The 26,615-nt window shown below is 45.0% G+C and overlaps 1 protein-coding gene across 6 annotated transcripts in view; it reads left to right on the forward strand.

Moving 5' to 3' along the window:
• The first annotated feature begins 338 nt into the window (after nt 1-338).
• The window catches only part of LOC141088999 (uncharacterized), a 422,573-nt gene continuing 396,296 nt past the window's right edge, over nt 339-26,615 (forward strand). For 3 of the 6 annotated variants that reach the window (XM_073575281.1, XM_073575285.1, XM_073575286.1), the window contains exons 1-2: nt 697-869; nt 6,142-6,309. The gene's annotated coding sequence lies outside the window, so the exon portion shown is untranslated. Of the gene's footprint in view, nt 430-696; nt 870-6,141; nt 6,310-26,615 lie in introns of those variants that run through there. The other 3 variants (XM_073575283.1, XM_073575282.1, XM_073575284.1) reach the window with 3 other exon arrangements.

Below are 26,615 nucleotides of genomic sequence, written 5' to 3' on the forward strand. Positions count from 1 at the left end.
ATAAGAATGGGATGTTTAATGTATGCATTTTTTAAGCATTTTTGCATGGAAAAAACATGTAAAAAAGCGCGAAAAACACTTACGTGGGCACACAGCCTTAAACCCAGAGTAATTTCCCTCCAGTACATTAAGTGTGAGGATTTAGTTAAGTTGCATAATGACCTGGTTTTTATGTGGACTTCCATAGAGTGTGTGGGAGGGTGTCCACATTATCTCAACCTGCAGAACCGGCACCAAGGTGTACTGACAGGACCTGTGTGATGTCACAGTTATGTGTTCAGTCACATGGGGGAAGAGTCTCATGGTCTGGCTTGGCACAAGAACCAGTTTTTGTTCAGCAAAACTGGAGAGAGGACTCTCCAGTGATTTGTGTCCTGAGGAAGAAACACTGAACGTTTGCTGCTCCAGAGCGGGACGCTACCTGCAAAAGTATGGACTCTGTTACAGCATTTTGTTTTCTTTGTTGTTTTCATGTATTTGCCTGAAGGACTGTGTTTACGTTGCCCTTCTTGTTGGTTTATGTTGCAATATAATAAATAAAAAAATGAAAAATGTCTCTGCGCTATATAGTGAGAACATGTGCGGTGATTAGTCTTATAAGATACTATCCACACTAATCCCTATCAATTATGCAAATGCCTGCTTGATAAATTGAAGGTAAAAGGGAAAGTACGACCCTTTGGGACTCTGTACATGAGCAACGAGAGACGTCACACGCCGACTGCTCCTACACGCAGCGCGAACCATATCTTGAGAGCTACCGGCCAGGACTCCCCATTTAGAGGTGTGCTCTGCAACGAACTTTTGAGACTTCTTTCCACCAACTCGTGCTAGCATCTTCCTTATACCAGTGGAAATGTGGATGTAAGGTATTTACAACAAGGATACCTATTTGTGTTACAAGTTTAACAAAGTGCTTCATTATTTTGAGCATTTAGGGTACGTTTCCATGTACCGTAATGTCTGCGCTTTGGACAGAGCGGAAAAGCCGCTCCACACAAAGCCCCGCTCCCTTCTGTACGCGCGGTGATTCTGGATGTGCTTATTGAACACATCCGGAATTGCCGCAACGTACCCATAGAGTAGGCTGTTTACCTTGCGGAGCCGGAGCGTCTCCACAAGGTTAACAGACATGCTGCGGTCTAAAAAGACGCGCCACATATCCAGTTTTGCAGGTGTGTCACCCACGTATTCGGGCGCGCAGAGCGGAGACGGGATTTCATAAAATCGCCTCCACTATGCTGTAACATCTGGCCGCTGTGGATTAAATGCTGCGACTGTACGCAGCTTTCTATCCGCAGCAAATACTGAATGTTTCCGCTACGTGAAAACATGCCCTAATGTAAAGCCACTGACGCATGACTTTTATAGTCCGTGCTGCATAGAACTGACACAAGATTAAATGCTACTTTATTTTGTTGTCCTGTGGCTAAGGCAACTTGAATATCAAAACTGTGGATGCTTATTAAACTGTGTCTGTCAGCTGTGGCTAATAACTATTAAAGATCTGTCCTTATAAAGGGTTTAACTAAAATCAACAAAAATTATTATATGGACAACTCCATTAACCATTGGTCTTAGTAACTAACGAACTGTGCCTGCCAACCAGGGTATTCACTTTATTATCAACTATGGCTATTGGATAACGAATTTCCATTGCATGGTGTGTGATGTTTAACTACAGTATATGTGCTTGTTGTTTTGATTATATCCTTTTTTTAATTACAATTTGCTATTCATGACTAAACAATTCAATTTATCAAACAGGCATTTTCACAATTGATGGGGATTAGTGTGGATGGTATATTATAAGACTAAAGGTACTGTCACACTTAGCGATGCACCAGCGATCCCGACCAGCGATATGACGCAGTCAGGATCGCTGGTGCATCGCTAAGTGGTCGCTAGTGAGCTGCCACACAGGCAGATGTCACCAGCGACATCACAGGGGTCGGGGGTCGCTACTTACCTGTCAGACGAGGCGATTCTGACATCCTCCCGCCCGGCTCCACGCTCGTCGCTCGTCTCTGCACAGGAAGCGCCGCAGGAAGCTGACGACGAGAAGCGGTCCAGGACGTTCTCGCGCGATCAGCGATAACCAGCGGGGGAGCGGTCGGAGGTAAGTATCACACACAGCGATATCGCTAGCAATATCGCTATAACGTCACAAGTTATAGCGATATTGCTAGCGATATCGCTTAGTGTGACAGGCCCTTAAATACCGCACATGTTCCCATTATATAGCGCAGAAACGTTTTTCATTTTAATCTCATTAGTATTATACCACCAGGAGTGTTTTTGTGACTTGTGCAGCTTTTTTTGATATATGTCTTTGCATATGTATCCCTTTGCCTAGATGTCCTATAGTTGTGAATAGAGCAGGTAACAATATCTAAATTCTTGTTTCTAATATAATAAACCAACAGTGTACCAGTTTTCTACTTCCGTGTACCGCCAAGTGAGTTGAACTACCACAAGGCACAGAGATGCATAGGAATGGTTTGAAATAAATGTTCATTACTCTTTTCATGAAATAGCAAATAAAATTACAATAGAGCTGTTTTTTAACTTTATTAAAACAAATATTTCCCTATGTTATTTTTCCCAACACTCAGCAACCCAGGAGCAGCTTATTTAAAACCATGAAAATGTGTCACTTTACAAGTGCTCTAAATTTCAGTCTAAAAAGTGCTGATTATACGCTGCTGCATTGCAGTTTTCATAAAGTAGAACTGAACTCAGGGAATGCCTGTATATGCAGTTTTACGTTCCTTCTAAAAATGCTTGATAGCATAAAAAACAAATTAATTTCTATTCCCTTAGATGTAGGTTAACATGCAGAGCATCTTTCTTCAGGCAAAATATTAAAAAAGCAGGTATAATAAATATTTCAGCCAAAAATATCTTAAAAGACTTTAATTATTAAACAGACATATGGTAACTTGAAGCTGCTAAGTCCCAGTTCACAGTTCATTAGGTACAATGGCCCATTCCTCCACCATTTGCCTTTCATAATACCGTACTTTTTATATGCAAAGGGGCCTTTTAGCTTAATTAGACACCAGGCCTGGGAGCAACTTGGAACCCTGCATCTTCTACAACTATGCTTCTACCTTAAAGTGTCTTAGGCTGGTTTCACATTAGCGTTTTATAGCGCAGCGCATCGTGCGCGTCCATGTGTATGTGCCATTCGCCCCTATGTTTAACATGGCGGGCGCATGGTCTAGCATTTGCACGCATTCGTATGCATTTTCGTGCACATGCATTTTTTTGTAGTGTGCACCCGACGCAACCTGTTGCATTTTTGGGTCCGTCCAACGGCGTAAAAAAAACCGCATGCGCACGGAATGCGAAAAAATAACACATTACAGTATATGGGAGCGCAGGCGTTTGAAATCGCATGCATTGTAAGGGTTAAATATGGCTAGAAACTGGTTAAAATGCATGTGCCTAAAAAATGCAAATGCATGCAAAACGCATGATGCGTGTTTTGCACACGTTTCTGCTGCGCACAAAGCGCAGCGCTAAAAACGCTAATGTTAAACTAGCCTTACATCTAAATGCATAGGATCCTGGATCTTGTGACTCGAATGCAAGTTGGATCATGTGGCTACAACTAATTTTAGCACTAGGCTTGAAAAAGGTCCACATTCCTTTGGGACCGAAACGTTGCCAGATGGGCAATTAAATTGCACTTGAATTCATTCCAACATGGTGTGCTGCTTTCATATTTTTGGATATAATTTTAGCACTGGCTAGTCAGGGGTGCAAAGTCTAAGCAATTCCCCGGTCATCACTGTTGTCTCTGCAAGGAGCATTGAACTTGGTTGCCAGGGAACTTCCTAATTCACTGTTCCAAAAATAATCACCATTTGGCAGCTGGATACAGCAGTGAAAAACAAAAAGTTTATGATGCTACTCATGTCTGTATGTTCATTTGGGACATCGCCTTAGGGAAAGTGCAGGGCATGTGCAAATTAGGGTTATTTGTGGACTGCCCTTGTTAGGGCAGGAGTCTGGGGATTAGCTGAAATCAGCTTTTTAGGGATGTGACAGGGTATTGTCTTCCCTTACTTTATCCTCCAGTTGGATTGAACAGAGGATCTTCCGGGACTCCTGACCCATCTGTCTATCCGGTGAGATTGTTCCTTTTTACTATTCTCACCTGACTGTCAAATTTGTGGTCCCTAGAGACCTTTTTGGCAACTGTATGAATTTACATATATGTGCAAATGGGTTATGGCATTTATGAGTAAACAGATCTCGATTGCTGTACCCTTTAGATATTTTTGTTCACCTATGTAACAAACCTTTAGGTGACCATCTATATCCTCGTATCCAGATTGGGTCTTTTTCTTCTTCTGGTTGAAGGCCCATATGCTGGATATACTTTCACAGGGGTGATACATGATTAGTACTTTTAATTGACGGATTAAAGGTTATATTTTATTTTCCACCTATTGCTTTATATTCTAAACTGAAAAACAAAAAGTCTATGATGCTACTCATGTCTGTATGTTCATCAGAAAATAGCAAAGACATATCCGTTTTTAAGCGGAGTCAAGGATCAAAATGACTGATACATGTCTTTGTGTCCATGAAAATCATGGAATGGAATGCACACAGATGTGCAATCCATGTGCTGTCTGTGAAACATTGAAATCAATAGCAGATTTGCAATAAATTTATTTTTTTTCATAGCAGAAAATCACTCATGAAACACTAATGGTAAAAACGGGAACACTGGCCAAAGACTGATGAAAGTAGAATCCAAAACACTGATGAAACTCACACCGTTTTCTTGCTTATGTGAAAAATCACGAACATCTGAATACTGATGCCGAAATAAAACATAAATTAATGTACAGTATATATTTCTGGATAATATTTAGCTATGGCTTAGATGAAAAGACAGTGCCAAATGTCTGAGTCCACGCAGCATTGACAAGATTATTTGTATGTGTATTTTCCTATCTATTAACTTCCTAAAGAATTCAGACTTCATTGTTTTATATTTGTGCTTTTCGTTGTGAAACGCACATGTTCCGCAACTGCTTGTTGACCCATTTAACCTTCTTTAAGAGTTATCCTTAAAATGTAACTGTCCTTGACAATGAAAGAGACCTTTTTATTGTCTGGTTCTTTTTGACAACCTTTAACATGCTGTTAAACGGCGTTCACATGGGGGAGTTGACTTGGGGCAGGAAACAAAGTAGTGTGTTGTTTTGAGTGACTTTGCTTGAGTTTCCCTTTTGATTCAGAGAATGATACACTTCTATAGAAGATGACAGACATTTTGACAGGTGCAATATGCTTTGAACTGTCTTGCCACATAGTGCTTTTGTCTTGAATTTTCCCAGCAGAGTGGCACATCTCTTTGAGATGCTGCTGTGCATAAGGTTTGCTTTTCATCAAGTTTGGTTAGTCCCTCCTTCTCCCTAATCATCAATTTTAGACCTGCTCATATGAGAATAGAAACTGACAAAGGAAAAAGTCTGACTCGTATTTTCTGCTTGGTACCACTATAAAGCTTTGTATAATTATACCTACTTCCAGAGATGCTCACTAATATTCCACATTTTATTAACGCTTTACTCTTTGACAAAAACATGAACATGTGAATTAGATAAGTCTTGTTGAATAAAGAAGCAATTAAAGGGAATCTGTCACCTTATTTTTGCCCTATAAGCTGCGGCCACCGCCATCAGGGGCTTATCTCCAGAATTCTGAAATGCTGTAGATAAGCCCCCGATGTAACCTGAAAGAGAAGAAAAGCAAGTTAGATTATACTCACCCCGGGGTCCGGTCCGGTCCGATGAGTGTCGCTGTCCGGCGCCTCCCATCTTCTAGCGATGATGTCCTCCTTACTTCTCCCTCGGCTCCTACGCAGGCGTATTTACTCTGCCCTGTTGAGGGCAGAGCAGAGTACTGCAGTGCGCAAGCGCCAGGAAAGGCTAGAGAGGTCCGGCACAAAAAAAATGCTGACAAAGCTGGCATAAGAATTAAAAAGTTGAGATGTGAAATGATGTAGCTAACCTGGCAAGATTCTGCCATTTATTCTTTGATGCATACAGTACTGTAGGTCACGCTAATTTTTATACACAGTTTACATGTCTAATATCAGTTCTCCATCCTTTTTAGAGTCTAACAGTGTGGATGAGATTGATGGAAGATCTCAGACCTCAGAATTCAGTACTGGTATTCAGGAGGCATTTGATGAATTGGAAATCATAGCTCCACACACTGGGTCATCATGGACATCAGAAAGCCCTGAAAGTGGCTCATTTGCAAGTTTTCTATCAGCTTCAGGTGAGAAAAATCAGTTTACACTGGCAGATTTCTGCTCATGAGCACTAATTGATGATATAATTAGTAGATCAATCTTGTTTGAATGCCCTTTCATAAAAGCTGGTAAAAATTCTATGGGCACTAGTGATGAGTGAGTATACTTGTTACTCGGGTTTTCCTGTGCATGCTCGGGTGTCCTCTGAGCATTTTGGCGTGCTCGGAAATTTAGTTTTTACTCTTCGCCACGACAGCACCCACTGGAGGTATCGGATCCGCCCATTTGGAACAGGAAACCCTACAGGAAAGATAAAAGGGGCGGTCCGCCTTTCCTCCTCAGTTTTTTGGTTTCCTGTTCCAAATGGAGCAGGATCCTGCAGGATCTTACCTGGGCCATGCATCCGCCTGTGCGGTCTCTTCGGGAACGGCAGGGGCTGCGGTCCGGAGGCAGCGTCGGGGGAGACTCCGTTTGACGGCTCCCCCCTCCCCCCTCGTCTGGTGGCATAGTGGTAATGGCCGGGTCCGGGGAGGGCCGCCCGGTCTTACCAGGGAGCGCGCCGGTCTGGCATCCGGGAGATTTCCCCCCCCCATTCCCATCGGTGGGGGTATAGCGTGGATGGTGAGGCCATGTGCGCGCGAGCCGCGTGTGTTAATAGCGGTGGCGCGGGAGCAGGCCGGCGCCCGACGCTCCCATACCCCGGAAGTAATGGTTGAACTTCCGGGGTAAGATGGCGATGACGCGGCGCATGCGCCCTGTGACAGGGCGACTTCCGGGGCAACGATACAGATAAAACAGCGCTGCAGCGCTGCAACATTGGAACATGTCGTCCCCCGCAGAGTCGCAAACCCCAGCAGGGGATTCAGCTGGGGGCAACTCCACCAGGGACCGCAGCGCCAGGACGGAGACTGCCCGCAGGAGCGAGGCAGCAGAAACCCGATCCAAACCGTCTCAGCCATCTGAACCGGTATTAAGCTTCACTGGGTGAGTGTGCAAAGCATATGCTCTACCTATTAAGCTAACCTCCTCTCCTCCCCCCCCCTCCCCCCTCTCTTTACCTTTGACCTCCCGTTTCAGTCAAAGAAAAAAGGAAAAACAAAACATAAAGAATGTGCATTATGTTCAGAGCCTCTCCCTGACTCCTACCCCAAAAAACTCTGCAAACAATGCATGAAAGAGACCAGGCAGGGGCCGACGATATCTTCTCAGGATATCCGAGCCATAATTAGGGAGGAAATACAAGCCATCAACCGCGCCAGCACTCCCGCAGAGTCCAGGCATAGAAAACAGGTTATTGTCAGTTCAGAGTCAGAGGAAGAACAGGGGTTAAACTCAGGCTCCGCATCCACGTCCTCATCATCATCCTCGGAGGCGGAAGGACGCGCATGTTTTCCTCTGGACAGCGTAGATAACCTGGTAAAAGCGGTTAGGAATACTATGGGGTGTGAAGAGGAAAGGGGAGCCCAGACCGCGCAGGACATTATGTTTGCGGGATTGGCAGAAAAAAAGAGGAGATCATTTCCAGTAATACCGGCAATTAAAGATCTCATCAAAAGGGAATGGGAAAAACACGACCAGAGGGGTTTTCTCCCATCCGCTTCAAAACGGAAGTACCCGTTCACTGATGAAGATCTATTAAAATGGTCTAAAATACCAAAGGTGGACGCTGTCATATCCTCCACTTCCAAACAAACCTCGATCCCGGTCGAGGACGCAGGATTGTTAGCAGACCCATTGGACCGAAAGGCTGAATCCTCGCTCAAAAGGTCCTGGGAGTCCACCACCGGGGTATTCAAACCCGCAATAGCCAGCACATGTACTGCTAGGTCAATGCTGGTATGGCTAGATCAATTAGACCAGCAGATTGAGCAAAGAGTGTCAAGGGAGAAACTGCGTGCAGCCATCCCGTTGATAAGAGGGGCAGCTGCCTTTATGGCAGACGCTTCAGCGGACACCCTAAGACTTGCAGCAAGGTCGGCAGCCCTGGTGAATAACGCCAGACGCGCGCTTTGGATAAAAAGCTGGAAAGGGGATGCACAATCAAAATCCAAAATTAGTGCAACCCCATGCGAGGGTGAGTTCCTCTTCGGAAAAGCCTTAGACGAAATTCTCGCCAAGGCAAAAGAAAGGAAAAAGGCCTTCAGTGATTCTCCCATTCCGTTTTATAGGAAAACCTTTAAAAGACGGCCATTCGGGAGAAGAAGACAATCGGACAGAACGAGATGGGCCACGAAAGACGAAAAGCAGAAGGGTACCATCTTCAGAGGGCCAACATATAGGAGAGAAAAAAATTAAAAGTTTAGACCCACCGGTTGGGGGCAGATTAAAATTTTTTTTTACCAAATGGGAACAAATTACGTTAAACCCATGGATTTTGAATATAATCAAGGAAGGAATAAAGATTGAATTCCTTCGAATCCCCTATGAGTTCTTTGTTATAACTCGCCTTAATTCCTCACTTCAGCAAAAGGCTCTCGAAGACGAGATTCGAGTCCTGCTAGCTAAAAAAGTTTTAGTTGACGTCCCTGAGGAACAACAGGGTAGAGGCTTTTACTCTCCCCTGTTTTTGGTGTCTAAACCAGACGGTACATTTAGAACCATTATTAATTTAAAGAAGCTAAATTCATTTATAAAAAATTATAAGTTCAAAATGGAATCGATTAGATCCACTATAAAGCTTCTTTTCCCAAATTGCGTAATGGCAGGGATTGATTTAAAAGATGCTTATTATCATCTCCCTATACACAACAGATTCCAGAAATACCTAAGAGTCGCAGTGGAAGTCGAGGGCAGGATTCGTCATTTCCAATACGCGGCCATGCCCTTCGGGCTTTCCACGGCACCAAGAATATTTACCAAGGTGATGGCAGAAGTGATGGCCTACCTTCGCCAAAAGGACACACTAATTGTACCATATCTAGACGACTTCCTAGTAATTGGGAATTCAGTCAAACAATGTACTGAACGCGTGACTGACGCAGTCTCCTCTTTTCAGAGCCTTGGCTGGATCATCAATATCCAAAAGTCCAGACTCGATCCGCAATCTCTCCAGACATTTCTAGGATTTCAACTAGATTCCTTGACCCAGAGATGTCTACTACCCCAGGTAAAAATCATCCTCACAAAACAAAAAATACAAGCAGCTATAGATAAACCACGTGTATCCTTAAGAGGAGCAATGTCACTATTAGGATCACTAAATTCTTGCACCCCGGCAGTCCGGTGGGCCCAGTACCATGTCCGTACACTACAACACCAGATCCTCCAGGAGGATAAGCGACATAGTGGTCGTTTACAGAGCAAAATAACCCTGTCACAAGAAGTCTTGACTTCCCTAGAGTGGTGGTTAGACGATGACCATTTATGTTCAGGAGTCCCATGGGTTATAGTTCCATCCTGTATTGTAACCACCGATGCCAGTCCCCAGGGCTGGGGAGCCCACATGGAGAATGGGTTTTATCAGGGAAGGTGGAGTAAAGAGGAATGTGATTACTCATCTAATTTAAAAGAACTGACTGCAGTGTTCTATGCTCTATACAACTTCCTTCCGCAGCTCCAACAGAAGCATGTAAGGATCCTGTCGGACAATACCACCACAGTGGCATATATAAACAGACAAGGAGGAACTCGATCAGAGACTCTGATGTCTTCAGCGGCAAAAATTTTAAACTTAGCAGAAAACTATTTTTTGTCCCTCTCGGCCCTTCATATAAGAGGCGAGAGCAATCAAAAGGCAGACTTCCTAAGCCGTCACACTCTACGACAAGGAGAGTGGTGCCTCAATCGGAAGGTCTTCAGGGACATAGTAGCCGCATGGGGACAACCCGAGGTGGATCTTTTTGCCACAAGGGAGAACAGGCAGATAAAAACCTTTGCCTCCCTATCTCCGTCAGATCACCCAAACATACTGGACGCCTTTCTAGTTCCATGGAATTTCAACCTAGCGTATGCGTTCCCTCCATTGATCCTCCTACCTCAAGTAATTCGGAAGATCAGAGACGACAAAGCAAGAATAATCTTAATAGCACCGTTCTGGCCAAAAAGACCGTGGTTTTCGTGGCTGCAGATTATGTCGATAACAGATCCTTGGGTCCTTCCGACTGCCAATCTACTCTCCCAAGGCCCCTTTTTCCACCCTCAAGTGCTCAGCTTGCACTTGACGGCGTGGAATTTGAGAGGCAGTTATTGAGGACAAGAGGATTCTCGGAGTCCTTAATTGCTACACTACTACAAAGTAGAAAACAGTCCACGACCCAGATTTACATTAGAATATGGAAAAAATTTCTTCAATTCCATACAGTACCTCATACAACAGAAGTTCCGATAATCCCAATCTTGGAATTTCTGCAGAAGGGGAAAGACTTAGGCTTAGCAGTAAATACACTGAAAGTACAAATATCGGCATTAGGAGCACTATATGGCCATAATATAGCAGGCAACAAATGGATAACTCGTTTTATTACAGCATGTGAACGAATAACTCCAATCCACATACCCTCCGTCCCTACATGGGATCTAAATCTGGTCTTAGACGCCCTAACGGTAGACCCCTTTGAGCCGATCGACACAATACCCTTCAAATACTTAGCACTTAAAATGGCCCTCTTAGTATCACTAACCTCAGCTAGAAGAGTGGGTGATATTCAGGCCTTGTCAATAGATCCACCCTTTTTTCAAGAATACCAAGACAGATTGGTATTAAAACCAGACCCTGCCTACCTGCCAAAAGTGGCAACAAAATACCATAGATCTCAGGAGATACTCCTCCCAACCTTCTATAAAAATCCCTCTACTCCGGAAGAGCAGAGGTTCCATACTCTGGACGTCAAAAGAACTGTCCTAAAATGTATTGAGAGGTCCAACAGTTGGAGGCAGAGTAGGGCCCTATTTGTTTCATTTCAGGGCTGTAAGAAGGGGTATGGAGTCACGAAGAGCACCATTTCCCGGTGGATCAGAGAGGCCATTCGTTTAGCCTACTCCGCAAAAAACGAAGATCCTCCAGGGAACATCAGGGCGCATTCCACCAGGGCAATGGCAACCTCTTGGGCGGAAAAGGGAGATGTTCCGATTGAAACTATATGTAAGGCGGCAGTTTGGTCATCCCCTTCTACCTTCTATAACCACTACAGACTTGATCTTTCATCAACCTCTGACAAGCTTTGGCAGGACTATCCTTGGCACGGTGGTCCCACCCAGGTGATGGTCCCTGGAATCTCTCCAGTGGGTGCTGTCGTGGCGAAGAGTAAAAAGCCGGATTACTTACCGGTAATGCTCTTTTAATGAGTCCACGACAGCACCCGTTCACTTCCCCCCCTAAAGATATCAATAGTTAAAGTATTACCAAATAATGGATAAGAAAGATGTTAAAATAAGAGAACATTGCCTAATCCTTGGCGGTCCTTCTGGTACTCTGAAACGTAAAACTGAGGAGGAAAGGCGGACCGCCCCTTTTATCTTTCCTGTAGGGTTTCCTGTTCCAAATGGGCGGATCCGATACCTCCAGTGGGTGCTGTCGTGGACTCATTAAAAGAGCATTACCGGTAAGTAATCCGGCTTTTTGTTGACGTAGCTGCATGATTTGCGGCTGCTAGACAGCCTGAATACATGTGGGGATTGCCTGTTTGTTAGGAATTCCACACATGTATTCAGGCTGTCTGGCAGCCACAATTCGTGCAGCTGTGTCGACAAACACTAAATCTCCAAGCACATCCAAATACTCAGAGATCACCCGAGCATGCACAGGAAAACCGGAGCAATGAGTATACTCGCTCATCATTAATGGGCACCAAATGATCATTATTAGTCCCAAAATACTGTAGTTTGTATATTGTCAGCAGGACATCTTTTAGAATGAGAGATGTGCTGCCAACAACAATGATCAAAGAGGCGACATCTGTCATGATCCAGCATGGATCTGACAGATCAAATGGATTAAGTGAACTTTTTTTTCCTTTGGCTGGGTGCCAAAGTGGGTTTATTGCCCCCGGTGGCCATTTGAATTATTACACGTGGTGTTGTTCATTATAAGTTTCCCCGGTGGTGGTGAGTGGTATCGCACCTTAGTTTTAGGGGTAATTTCACGCAATTACAAATCAGGTGTTAGGCTCTATAAAAGGGAGCCAGGTGGGTTCAATCATGCTGGGTGATATTGATTGTGTTCGTCATTTGGGAAGCAGGCCTGGGTGAAAGAAGGAGCTGAACTTGAGTCCTGCGCAGCCCAGCCAGAGGGGACGAGTGGCAGCTAGGTGGTCTGCAAGAAGGCTGGCATAGCATGGTGGAGTCACAGTTTATGGTGTCGGCAGGAGGTGTTTGCATGGCTTGGTGGAGTGGCGACGAAGGTGAGAGTTGCACTCACCATGCTGGGCCTGATTGCTGAGAGCTGGACTCAAGCATGCTTGACTTTTTGGGCAGAAGCTGAACTCATCATTGGGACTCTGTTACTGGACGGCTGCAACTGGTGGTGGACTCTGCTCCAAGGCAGCACTATGGTGAAGGATCCAGTTATGGTGATGGATCCGGGTGGAGGAGAAGATGCACACAGGTGGTGGGCTCTGTTGCTAGGAGCGTACGCAACAGAGCAAAGCTAAGTGGTGTTTCCCCTGTTTTGTCATCTTTCCTCATGTGTGTTTTAGTGCAGTGGTGGGATTAGTTTCCGCACCGACCAATTCCCTAGTGAGGGTTTAGGTCAGGGCGAGCTAGGGTTTTTAGGTTCCTGTTGCGTGCCCGGTGCGGAACCGGCATAGGGAATGTTAGGAGTGCAGGGACACTGGCTCAGGGGAGCTCAGGAGGTCTCCACTTCCCTATTCCCTATCGCAGGGCCCACCATTGTTAATGTTTCCCAGGTTTCCCTTATTATTTAAATTCGCCTTACTGGAGGCGGGGTTTCCAGACTTGTATATACGTGTAATGTCTAAATTCGCCGGTTGGAGGCGGTGTATCCAGCTGCACGTGTTTATTATTTAAATGCGCCCTACTGGAGGCGGTGTATCCAGGGTCACGTATGTCACATGGGATCGCCTTGCGGTACTCGCTGCGTCCAGACACACGTGACCGTGACAACATCATTTTGCGGAAACCCAGCTTTATTTGCCGGGGGCCCCAGACTGATCAGCCTGTGGGTTTAATGTGCATTGCCCTCTTTTCCTAGGCACAGGGAAAGAGTTAAAGGAAGCAAAACTCCACCCCCCTTTAATTTTTATATGTGGATTATTTCTGGTCCTGGGGGGGCTGTATCCTCCTCCCCCTAAGGGGTATATAAGGCAGGGCCTGAGGCTGCTGGGCCTCTTTTGAACCTGGGAGCAAGGAGCTTTCACATTCCCAGAGGTGCGTGAGGTAATTGAGGTTAGGGATGTCCTTACCTTTAGAAGACGTCATTAGAGAAAGGGTTGCAGGGAAGGTTTGGTGGCAGGCAGCATTATTGATGGAGCTGGGTCCAAGTGTGCCATCGGGTCAGTCAGCTACCAGTGAACGGAGGCCGCGTCCCCCAGAGTGATTTAAGCCCATCCTCGCCTCCTGCAATTTTGCCGACGCCGGGAGAGGATTCATGTCCTCCGTGTGTGGCCTCGCCTCACTGCAGAGGCAGGAGAGGCAAATTCAGGAAATTGCTGAGCGCGGTTCAAAGGAGCTTGTCAGGTCCTGTGCCCAGGCAGCCCCAGGTCGCCTCACAGAGCGCAGCGCAGTCAGCCCAGAGTATAGTGCCTGTCACAGCTTTAGCCCTAATTTTAAATAACAAGGAGGCTGCTCAGTTGTGTCATATGAGAGGCACATATAGTGCCAGTTCACCCTCATTGGATGATGCTGGGAGTAGTAGTGCTGCTATTCAGCAGCCAGTAATTTTACTTCAGACTAGTGGGGAGCGTTTTGTTAGTGGACATGGTGGCTACAGATAATCTACTTGCGGTAGTTAACCCTCACCTGACCACATTAGTTTCTAGTTGTGAGTCAGTTTTCACACAACATGTCCCTGGACAATTACCTCATGCTAATCAGCAGCTGATAGTTTTTTCCTATTTCCCAGGTATATCAGCTACCTGACTCTCCTTGGTTCATTTGACACCTCTGGTGCAAGCTGCATTATTTAATACTTCACAAGCATCAGGAATTATGATTTATCTTTTTAATTTCTCATTGCTGAGGGCTGCAGTGCAGACCTGGTTGTTAATTCAACCTCTGTGTGTCTCTTGATCCCTGGGTTTTTTCTCACAGCAGCAAGGAGGGTTGATGACTTCCTCTGCCGGAGCAGGCCAGTCGTGCCCAGCACCTCCTGGGATATCAGCTGTTCCCCCTAGTCAGAGCAAGGCTCGGTGGACAGGCAGCGGTGTGTTCAATGATTGCCACTGCAGATACTAGGGATTATGCAAGTATAAGTAATAATGCTCGTTTTGCGGCGTTTCGCAAGTAGCGGCAAAATGTTCCTGCCCTCCCTAAAAGGCTATGATCATGAGGCAAAACCCCCAGCATGAGAGCAAGGACCCTGCTGAGTATCACTGCGATGGAGCGGCGGATAGCAAATACCACAATAAAGTGGCGGCAGCTGAGTTGCGAGTGGGGTTCACATATGGTTGCTTCATACTGTTTAAATTTTCCAAAAACTCATTGATTTTCGATTTAAAATCGACTTAGGAGCTCCCATTAGTTTTGCCAAATAAAATTGAAAAGGAAGTCTCTATAGGTCGCACGATGGGCCTTTTCCTTCCCCACCTTTTTTCAACCTCAGGGTATCCCTGTTAGGTGTCAGAAAAAAAAACAAAAAACTGGTGAGTTCAGACTGATACATCACTTGTCGCACCCATAGGGTCGCTTGGTGAGTGATAGCATTAGTGCGAAAGAGGCATTAGTGGCATATGCTTCTTTTGATCAGGCAGTTAGGCTGTTGCGTCAGGCAGTGCATGGTGCATTGATGGCAAAATTGGATATCGCTTCCGTCTTTTGTCTTCTTTCAGTTTATCTTGATTATTATCATTTGCTAGGTTGCTTTGTGGATGTATCTATTACTATGACACTTGCCTTCCCATGGGTTGTGTCATTTATGCAGATATTTCGAATTATTAGTAGTTTCCTCGAATGGTGGCTAATATGGGAAGCAGGATCGCGATGGGTGACTCACTATTAGGGACGATTTCCTTTTTGTAGGGCCAGCAAAGTCAGAGAGTTGCAAAAAAAAAAAAGTTTGGGACTGTTTCCGGGAGTTAATGAAAGTATTTGGGGTACAGTTATCGGAGTAGAAGCAGTTTGTCCATCTACTCGCCTTTGTTTTTCTTGGCATTAAGATTGATTCGGTTAATATGGTGTTCCGTTTGCCCCATGACTTATTGACAATTTGTTAGGTTTGATTGATGTTTTTATTTCTATTAAAAAAAAAAAAAAGAAAAAAAAGTGACACTGTATACAAATGCAATCCCTGCTGATTTTATTGGCATTTGCGTGACATGTTATGCCTATGGGCAGGAATTTTTTCTCACCGGCTGGTGATTGCCACGCGTGGTGCCAAGCTCCTCATCATATGATTCGGTTTAGTCTTCCTTTGAATTAAGATCTGCAAGTGTGGAGTTTTTGTTGTTGAAATATAATGATTGCACTGCCTTTCAAAGGGAAGAAGGGGCGAGTCAGGATATTTCATTATTTTAGACGCTGCTGGGTCTGTCGGCTTTGATTCATCCTTTGGGTCAGTGTGTGCAGGACATTGGCCACTTAATTGGTTTCAAAATGGTTGAACAAAGAACTTTTCTTGAGTTTTTCCTTTTGGTGGTGGCAGTGTGGAGTTGGGGTGATCAGTTGGTCAATTCACGCATTCGCTTTTGGTCTGACAATGAAAGAGTGGTTCAGACAATAGATCATTTGTCGTTATCTTCTATTCCTGTCAAAAAGTTGATTTGTTTCCTGGTATTGAGGTGCTGGCATTTTAATATCTGGCTCCGATCGCGGCATGTACCAAGTAGTCAAAATGCTATTGCTTATGCCCCTTTTTAAGTTTTGACTTTCAGGAATTTCAAGATCTCACCCATCGGATAGACAACAAGGAATTCAGTGTCCAGGATACCGGTGGAAAATTCCGGAAGTCACTTAATGCCATTGGTCAGGGCATCGGTGGCTCCGGCAACGTGGTCAGCATATGGTAAGGCGTGGCAGGAGTGGGGGGTTTTTGCAAGAAGTCTCCCGGTGGTTCCTCTAACGAGGCAAGGTTGGAAGTGATAGAGATTTATTTAGAGCATATACATTCGTGTTTCCTCGGCAGTGTTTGCCAGGAACAAGTTAGCAGGGTTGTTCTTTTCAGTTCAAGATACTTGGGAGGGAAGATGTCACTAAAAAATTTTATTTTACTTCAGGCTATTAAGAGTTAGGAAAATTACACATAAAAATAAAATAATTTTAAATTACTTAGACGGCCAATCTCTTTTTCTCGGTTGGTCAGAATTATTAATAGCACAAATACGATTTGTAGCTCACAGGGTGAATCTGGTCTATTTTCTGCTGCATTCAGAATTGCATTTTTTGGGGCATTGCTTATTAGTGAGTTGGCTGCACCTTCGGCTCGTATCCAAAGGGGGATTGCAGCATAATGATGTATCGCTTTGCAATTTTGGCATTCGTGTTCGTATTCGGCGTTCGAAAACTAATCACAGTTAAGGGAGAATGATTTCCTTTATTTTTCATTCAGGCCCGGTGTGCCCTATTAAATTGATTACTCAGTACATGGTGATTAGGCCAGAGAGCCACGCATTTTTTGCATGACTGACGGGTCCCCATAAATCAGATTTCATTTCTTGGTAGTCATGCGTCTAAATTTTTATAGCTTTGGGTCTTCCATCGGGGGATTTTGGTACCCATTCTTTCAGAATTGGTGCGGTGACAGAAGTGGCTCGGGTGGGTTTTCATGGTTGAGGAAATCATGATAATACGCAGGTGGCGTTCCACTTGTTTCTTTCATTACATAAGGCCAGAGTTACTAATGTCATATTAATTCATGTACAGTTGAATTTCAATTTTCTCATTATAGGTGGTGCAAGACCAAGTGTATGGATTTTGGGTCATTCTTATGTCTAGTGGGCCGAACTGAGGGTGAAGTTGCGTCCTGGCGGGATATTGCTTGATTTCTTCAATGCCGATGTGAATTGGAAAGACATTCGAGGGCTAACATGGTCGCAAGTGCTGATTGAAGTGGTTCACATCTCTAGATTGATGGCCTCCACAGTTATCTTGGTGCTGCATGTGGGGGGAAACGATTTAGGTGCGATACAACTGACGGAGCTTCTCAGACTAATGCGAGCAGATATTGATAAAGTTCCGGGTTTTTCTCCCAACTCGTCATAGTTTGGTCAGAAATAATCCCCAAGGTGGTGTGGCGTGTGCTCGAGACTGGGCTGGCATTGAATGTGCTCAGAGAGCTAAAATATCTCGTTTTGTTCATTTTAAGGGGGGTGTTATAGTTCGGCACAGGCAATTGAAAGGTAACAATGCCAGACTGATGCGCCGAGATGGGGTGCATTTAACGGATATTTGGCTTGGACAGATTTTCTTTCAGGTTTACAAGATGGTATTGAGGAGTCACTATTTGTTCTGTGTGGGGGGGTCGTAGCTCTACTGCGTCTCACTACTCCTTGGCGGAAGAATAAGTCGGGGTAACATGTGCCGGGAGTCCGGCAGCATATCACCCACAGCTTCCGGTGTTTAATTAATCCAGACCTGCGACCTTACCCCTCCAACAATGGGATTTTGAGAAGAAGAGAGTTATTGTAAATGTGTTACTCTCCATTAAAGATATGTTTTCATTAATGACTGGATTCTTTCTTTGCGTTGGGGAAAAGGGGCAAGGGTTTTTCTTGAGGTTTGAGCAGTCTGCGGGAACTCGGCTTTATTTGCCGGGGGGGGCCCCTGACTGATCAGCCTGTGGGTTTAATGTGCATTTACCTCGTTTCCTAGGTGCAGGGAAAGGGTTAAAGGAAGCAAAACTCCACCCCCCTTTAATTTTTGAATGTGGATCATTTCCGGTCCTGGGGGGGCTGTATCCTCCTCCCCCTAAGGGGTATATAAGGTGGGGCCTGAGGCTGCTGGGCCTCTTTTGAACCTGGAAGCAAGGAGCTTCCCACCCTCCCTTCCATTTCTTTTGTTTTTCTTTTCGCTTCTTTTGTTATTGAGGTAATTTGATGGTTTGGATGTTTATTATTAAGTCGGGGTAACATGTGCCGGGAGTCCGGCGGCATATCACCCAGTTTCCGGTGTTGATGGTTTGGATGTTTATTATTCAAGGTAATGAAAGTCGCAGCGGTTGGCAGAAGAATAAGTCGGGGTAACATGTTCCGGGAGTCCGGCGGCATATCATCCACAGCTTCCGTTGTTTAATTAATCCAGAGCTGCGACCTTACCCCTCCAACAATGGGTTTTTGAGAAGAAGAGAGTTATTGTAAATGTGTTACTCTCCATTAAAGATATGTTTTCATTAATGACTGGATTCTTTCTTTGTGTTGGGGAAAAGGGGCAAGGGTTTTTCTTGAGGTATGGGCAGTCTGCTTTGTTATCAGCTGTTCGGTAGTAAATATACAGGTTAAAGATCAGAAGCAAGTTAATCATTGAAAAAGGGCCCTTAAAGAGTCATTAAATTTTCAACAGGTTTTTTTATATACAGGGTAATTATAAAAGATAAATCTGGTTTTAAACAGGTATACAGTGGGTACAGAATGTATTCAGACCCCTTTAAATTATTGAATCTTTGTTTCATTGCAGCCATTTGGTAAATTCAAAAAAGTTATTTTTTTTTCTCATTAATGTACACTCTGCCCCCCTTCTTGACTGAAAAAAAACAGAAATGTAGAAATTTTTGCAAATTTATTAAAAAAGAAAAACTGAAATATCACATGGTCATAAGTAGTGATGAGCGAGCATACTCTGTAATGCTCGATACTCACCTGAGCATCCCGGTACTCGTAGTACTCGATGAGCGCCAAGCATTTCCGGGATTGTTCGGCGGGAGCTTGGGTCCCCGCCCTGCATGTTTGGCGCCAATCAGCATGCAGAGATTGTCTGAAACACACTGTAATACCGCAGCCATGTTGGTTGTGGCATTACAGTGATTGTCTGGCCGCACAGCGTCTTCAGGTCTATATCAGACCTGGCACTGCCCTGCTTGTCTCTGTCAGCTCTGGAATAACCAGTGTAGGGAGAGTTGCTGCAGCAATAGAGACAGAATAGGTGGGTTATCAGTTACTGTGGGTAAGCGCAGATGGACAAGATCCCACTCCAATGAGCACTTCATCGCATTCAAACATTCCCTCACTACTTTAAGACCACACTCGCCACAGCTAAACAAACCTACTTCTCATCTCTCATATCCTCCCTGTTACACAACCCTAAACAGTTATTCAATACCTTCAATTCTCTCCTCCGTCCCCCAGCACCTCCTCCTTCCCCACTCATCTCAGCTGAAGACTTTGCCTCATTTTTCAAGCAGAAGATTGATAACATCAGAGACAGTTTTGGTCAACAACCCCCAGAGCCCCTCCTCCCGACTTCCCAGCCCTCCACCTCCAAAACCAACTTCTCCACCATTACAGAAGATCGACTCTCCACTCTACTCTCAAGATCACATCTCACCACCTGTGCACTTGACCCGATCCCATCCCACTTCATCCCAAACCTCACCACAGTCTTCATCCCTACCCTAACCCATCTCTTCAACCTATCACTAACAACTGGTGTTTTCTCCTCAAGCTTTAAACATGCCTCCATCACACTTATCCTCAAAAAGCCCTCTCTTGACCCATCCTCTGTATCTAGCTATCGCCCTATATCACTTCTCCCCTATGCCTCCAAGCTACTGGAACAACACGTCTACCTTGAACTGTCCTCCCATCTCTCTTCTTACTCCCTCTTCGACCGCTTACAATCTGGCTTCCGGTCACACCACTCCACTGAAACTGCCCTTACTAAGGTCACCAATGCCCTCTTAACCGCCAAGAGCAAGCGACACTACTCTGTCCTCCTCCTCCTGGACCTGTCAGCTGCCTTTGACACAGTGGACCATTCCCTATTATTACAGACCCTCTCATCCCTTGGCATCACAGACTTGGCCCTATCCTGGATCTCATCATACCTAACAGACTGGACATTCATCGTCTCCCACCCACACACCACCTCCTCACCTCGCCCCCTATCTGTCGGAGTCCCACAAGGTTCAGTCCTAGGACCCCTGCTCTTCTCCATTTACACCTTTGGCCTGGGACAGCTCATAGAATCTCATGGCTTTCAGTATCATCTCTATGCTGATGACACACAGATCTACATCTCTGGACCAGATATCACCTCCCTACTAACCAGAATCCCTCAATGTCTGTCCACTATTTCATCCTTCTTCTCCGCTAGATTTCTGAAACTTAACATGGACAAAACAGAATTCATCATCTTTCCCCCATCTCACTTGACCCCCCCAACGAACCTATCCATTACAGTAAATGGCTGCCCACTCTCCCCAGTCCCACAAGCTCGCTGCCTCGGGGTAATCCTTGATGCTGATCTCTCCTTCAAACCACATATCCAAGCCCTTTCCACTTCCTGCCGACTTCAACTCAAAAATATTTCACGAATCCGTTCATTCCTCAACCAAAAATCTGCAAAAACCCTAGTCCATGCCCTCATCATCTCTCGCCTTGACTACTGCAACCTCCTGCTCTGTGGCCTCCCCTCGAACACTCTCGCACCCCTCCAATCTATTCTAAACTCTGCTGCCCAACTAATCCACCTGTCCCCCCGCTATTCCCCAGCTTCTCCCCTCTGTCAATCCCTTCACTGGCTCCCCATTGCCCAGAGACTCCAGTACAAAACCCTAACCATGACATACAAAGCCATCCACAACCTGTCTCCTCCATACATCTGTGACCTCGTCTCCCGGTACTTTCCTGCACGCAACCTCCGATCCTCACAAGATCTCCTTCTCTACTCCCCTCTTATCTCCTCTTCCCACAATCGCATACAAGATTTCTCTCACGCATCACCCCTACTCTGGAACTCTCTACCACAACATATCAGACTCTCACCTACCATCGAAACCTTCAAAAAGAGCATGAAGACCCACCTCTTCCGACAAGCCTATAACCTGCAGTAACCACTGATCGACCAACCCGCTGCATGACCAGCTCTACCCTCGCATACTGTATTCTCACCCATCCCTTGTAGATTGTGAGCCTTCGCGGGCAGGGTCCTCTCTCCTCCTGTACCAGTTATGACTTGTATTGTTTAACATTATTGTACTTGTTTTTACTATGTATACCCCTCCTTACATGTAAAGTGCCATGGAATAAATGGCGCTATAACAATAAATAATAATAATAATAATACCATTGTTGAATCCACAAATCCAGCAAATTCAACAGTCTTTCTAAGGACTAATTACAGAGTATATAGACTGCAGTGCTAGGTAGGCATGGAGTGTATGTGGGTATATTCATATCAGTGCAAGGCATGCAGGGACTGTATGTGGGTATATAGATATTACTGCTAGTCATGCAGGCATTTTATGCGGCATACTTCATTGCATGCATCAAGAGGGTCAATTCCATTACTGTCTGCTGCTGCCTATCTAATATATAAAGCTCAAGTGTGTGTATGTATGTATGTGTGTGTGTATGTCCGGGATAGTGTTGAGCATTCCGATACCGCAAGTATCGGGTATCGGCCGATACTTGCTGTATCGGAATTCCGATACCGACTTCCGATATTTTTTCAATATCGGAATTCGGCATCGGAATCGGAAGTTCAAAGTTGATTGACAGCCTGACGTCATCATGATGCGCGGTGTGTGCGCATCATGATGCGCCGTCATTTCGGGCCTTTCGGGGGTCTCTGCCGGCCTGCCGGGGGGCTGTGTGGACTGCCCGGGGTCTGTACCGGCCTGCCGGGGGCTGTGCCGGCCTGCCGGTGGTCTGTGCACCCTGTGGGGGTCTGTACCGGCCTGCCGGGGGGCTGTGCCGGCCTGCCGGTGGTCTGTGCACCCTGTTGGGGTCTGTACCGGCCTGCCGGGGGGCTGTGCCGGCCTGCCGGGGGGCTGTGCTGATGTCCGGGGGTCTGTGCAAGCATCGTCCGATGGGACTACAAGTCCCATCTGGCGATGCCTGCTACCATGACAGTGATTGACACATTAGCCAATGATGGGACAGTAGTAGTCCCATCATCCGGCTAATGTGTTAAATGTTAAAAAAAAAAAAATAAATAAATAAAAAAATACTACATACATACTACATGCATGCTACATACATACTACATGCATGCTACATACATACTACATGCTACATACATACTACATATATACTACATGCATGCTACATACATACTACATACATACTACATATATACTACATACATGCTACATACATGCTACATACATACTGCATGCTACATACATACTACATACATACTACATACATACTACATACATACTACATGCATGCTACATACATACTGCATGCTACATACATACTACATACATACTACATACATACTACATACATACTACATGCATGCTACATGCATGCTACATACATACATACTACATGCATGCTACATACATACTACATGCATGCTACATGCATGCTACATACATACTACATGCTACATACATACCACATACATACTACATACATACTACATACATACTACATGCTACATACATACTACATATATACTACATGCATGCTACATACATACATGCTACATACATACCACATACTGTACATACCACATACATGCTACATACATACTACATATATACTACATGCATGCTACATACATACTACATATATACTACATGCATGCTACATACATACTGCATGCTACATGCATGCTACATACATACTACATGCTACATACATACCACATATATACTACATACATACAATACATTCATACAATACATACATAGACATACAGTACATATAACATAGAGTAACATACTTACCAATACTTGTCACATTGTTCCCCGAAGCCATTGTCTTTTCCTTAATAAATATTAACATAACAAACCACAAAAATACTCACCCACGATCCGAAGCAGTCCACGAGTGTGTCCCACGACGATCTTGGGTGGAGAACGGCAGCATCAGATGATGCTGCCGTTCTCTACGGGCTGCAGGAATCCAATGACGGAAGGTAGGTATCCTTCCGCACTGTATTCCTCCGCCACTTAAAAAAAAAAAAAAGTCCCTAGTCTCACTTTATGCCATTGCTGCGTGGGAAATTCCCACACAGCAATGGCATAAAGTGAGACTAGGGACTTTTTTTTTTTTTTTAAGTGGCGGAGGAATACAGTGCGGAAGGATACCTACCTTCCGTCATTGGATTCCTGCAGCCCGTAGAGAACGGCAGCATCAGCTGATGCTGCCGTTCTCTACCCAAGATCGTCGTGGGACACACTCGTGGACTGCTTCGGATCGTGGGTGAGTATTTTTGTGGTTTGTTATGTTAATATTTATTCCGGAAAAGACAATGGCTTCGGGGAACAATGTGACAAGTATTGGTAAGTATGTTACTCTATGTTATATGTACTGTATGTCTATGTATGTATTGTATGAATGTATTGTATGTATGTAGTATATATGTGGTATGTATGTAGCATGTAGTATGTATGTAGCATGCATGTAGTATGTATGTAGCATGCATGTAGCATGCAGTATGTATGTAGCATGCATGTAGTATATATGTAGTATGTATGTAGCATGTAGTATGTATGTAGCATGTAGTATGTATGTAGCATGTAGTATGTATGTAGTATGTATGTAGTATGTATGTAGTATGTATGTAGTATGTATGTAGCATGCAGTATGTATGTAGCATGCATGTAGTATATATGTAGTATGTATGTAGCATGTAGTATGTATGTAGCATGTAGTATGTATGTAGTATGTATGTAGTATGTATGTAGTATGTATGTAGTATGTATGTAGCATGCAGTATGTATGTAGCATGCATGTAGTATATATGTAGTATGTATGTAGCATGCATGTAGTATATATGTAGTATGTATGTAGCATGTATGTGGTATGTATGTAGCATGTAGTATGTATGTAGCATGCATGTAGCATGCATGTGGTATGTATGTAGCATGTAGTATGTATGTAGTATGTATGTAGTATGTATGTAGTATGTATGTAGTATGTATATATGTAGTATGTATGTAGCATGTAATTTTTTTTTTTTTTTTTTTTTTTTTACATTCAACACATTAGCCGGATGATGGGACTACTACTGTCCCATCATTGGCTAATGTGTCAATCACTGTCATGGTAGCAGGCATCGCCCGATGGGACTTGTAGTCCCATCGGACGATGCCTGCACAGACCCCCGAAGCCTGCACAGACCACCGGCAGGCCGGCACAGCCCCCCGGCAGGCCGGCACAGCCCCCCGGAGCCTGCACAGACCACCGGCAGGCCGGCACAGCCCCCCGGCAGGCCGGCACAGACCACCGGAGCCTGCACAGCCTCCCCGGCAGGCCGGCACAGCCCACCGGAGCCTGCACAGACCACCGGCAGGCCGGCACAGCCCCCCGGCAGGCCGGCACAGCCCACCGGAGCCTGCACAGACCACCGGCAGGCCGGCACAGCCCCCCGGCAGGCCGGCACAGACCACCGGAGCCTGCACAGACCCCCTGGCAGGCCGGCACAGCCCCCCGAAAGGCCCGTACAGACCCCAGAGAGGCTGTACAAGGCAAAAACAGGGTTTTTCTTATTCCGATACCGGAAGTCCCATAGACTTGAATGGGACTTCCGGTATCGGAATCGGCGATACCGATACTTTTTTTAAAGATCGGCCGATCCATTCCGATCCGATACTTTGAAGTATCGGACGGTATCGCTCAACTCTAGTCCGGGATTGGCATCCGCACCGTCGCAGCTACAGCCTCATAATTTGGCACAGTCAAAGGCAATAGCTAGATATAGAGGATGGGTCAAGAGAGGGCTTTTTGAGGATAAGTGTGATGGAGGCATGTTTACACGTCTGGACCCCGAGAGCGTCCTAGGCTATGTTGTGAGGCAAAATTTTAACCCTGCGCGTTCCAATTCACCAAACAATTTTGCCCCTGTCTACATAATGGGGAAAAAGTGTGTGTGTATCAAGCCCCGCCCCTCATTATGATGTCATAATGGTTGCCATGGCGATGCTGATGTCATCATAGGTTGCAAGCCCCACCGCTCATTATGATGTCATAATGGTTGAGTATGGGATGGAGGATGTGTGATGGGTATATGGGCACTGGACTATGGGATGGAGGATATGTATGATGGGTATATGGGCATGGGACTATGGGATGGAGGATGTGTGATGGGTATATGGGCAGTGGACTATGGGATGGAGGATATGTATGACGGGTATATGGGCATGGGACTATGGGATGGCGGATATGTATGATGGGTATATGGGCATGGGACTAGGGGATGGAGGATATGTATGATGGGTATATGGGTAGGGGACTATGAGATGAAGGATGTGTGATGGGTATATGGGCACTCGACTATGGGATGGCGAATATGTATGATGGGTATATGTGCATGGGACTATGGGATGGAGGATGTGTGATGGGTATATGGGCATGGGACTATGGGATGGAGGATGTGTGATGGGTATATGGGCACTCGACCATGGGATGGAGGATATGTATAATGGGTATATTGGCACGGGCCTATGGGATCGTGGATATGTATCATGGGTATATGGGCATGGGACTATGGGATGGAGGATGTGTGATGGGTATATGGGCATGGGACTATGGGATGGAGGATGTGTGATGGGTATATGGGCACTCGACTATGGGATGGAGGATATGTATGATGGGTATATGGGCACGGGCCTATGGGATCGTGGATATTTATGATGGGTACATGGGCACGGGACTATGGGATGGCGAATATGTATGATGGGTATATTATAATTTGCTATAACTAACCACAGTTAGTTACTATGCCCGGGCAGCGCCGGGCTCTTCAGCTAGTTATATATATTGATCGTATATACAGTGGGGCAAAAAAGTATTTAGTCAGTCAGCAATAGTGCAAGTTCCACCACTTAAAAAGATGAGAGGCGTCTGTAATTTACATCATAGGTAGACCTCAACTATGGGAGACAAACTGACAAAAAAAATCCAGAAAATCACATTGTCTGTTTTTTTTTCATTTTATTTGCATATTATGGTGGAAAATAAGTATTTGGTCAGAAACAAAATTTCATCTCAATACTTTGTGATATATCCTTTGTTGGCAATGACAGAGGTCAAACGTTTTCTGTAAGTCTTCACAAGGTTGCCACACACTGTTGTTGGTATGTTGGCCCATTCCTCCATGCAGATCTCCTCTA

The sequence above is a fragment of the Dendrobates tinctorius genome, unplaced genomic scaffold (assembly GCF_039654945.1).
Source record: "Dendrobates tinctorius isolate UK_male_01 unplaced genomic scaffold, ASM3965494v1 ptg000043l, whole genome shotgun sequence".
Lineage (NCBI taxonomy): Eukaryota > Metazoa > Chordata > Amphibia > Anura > Dendrobatidae > Dendrobates > Dendrobates tinctorius.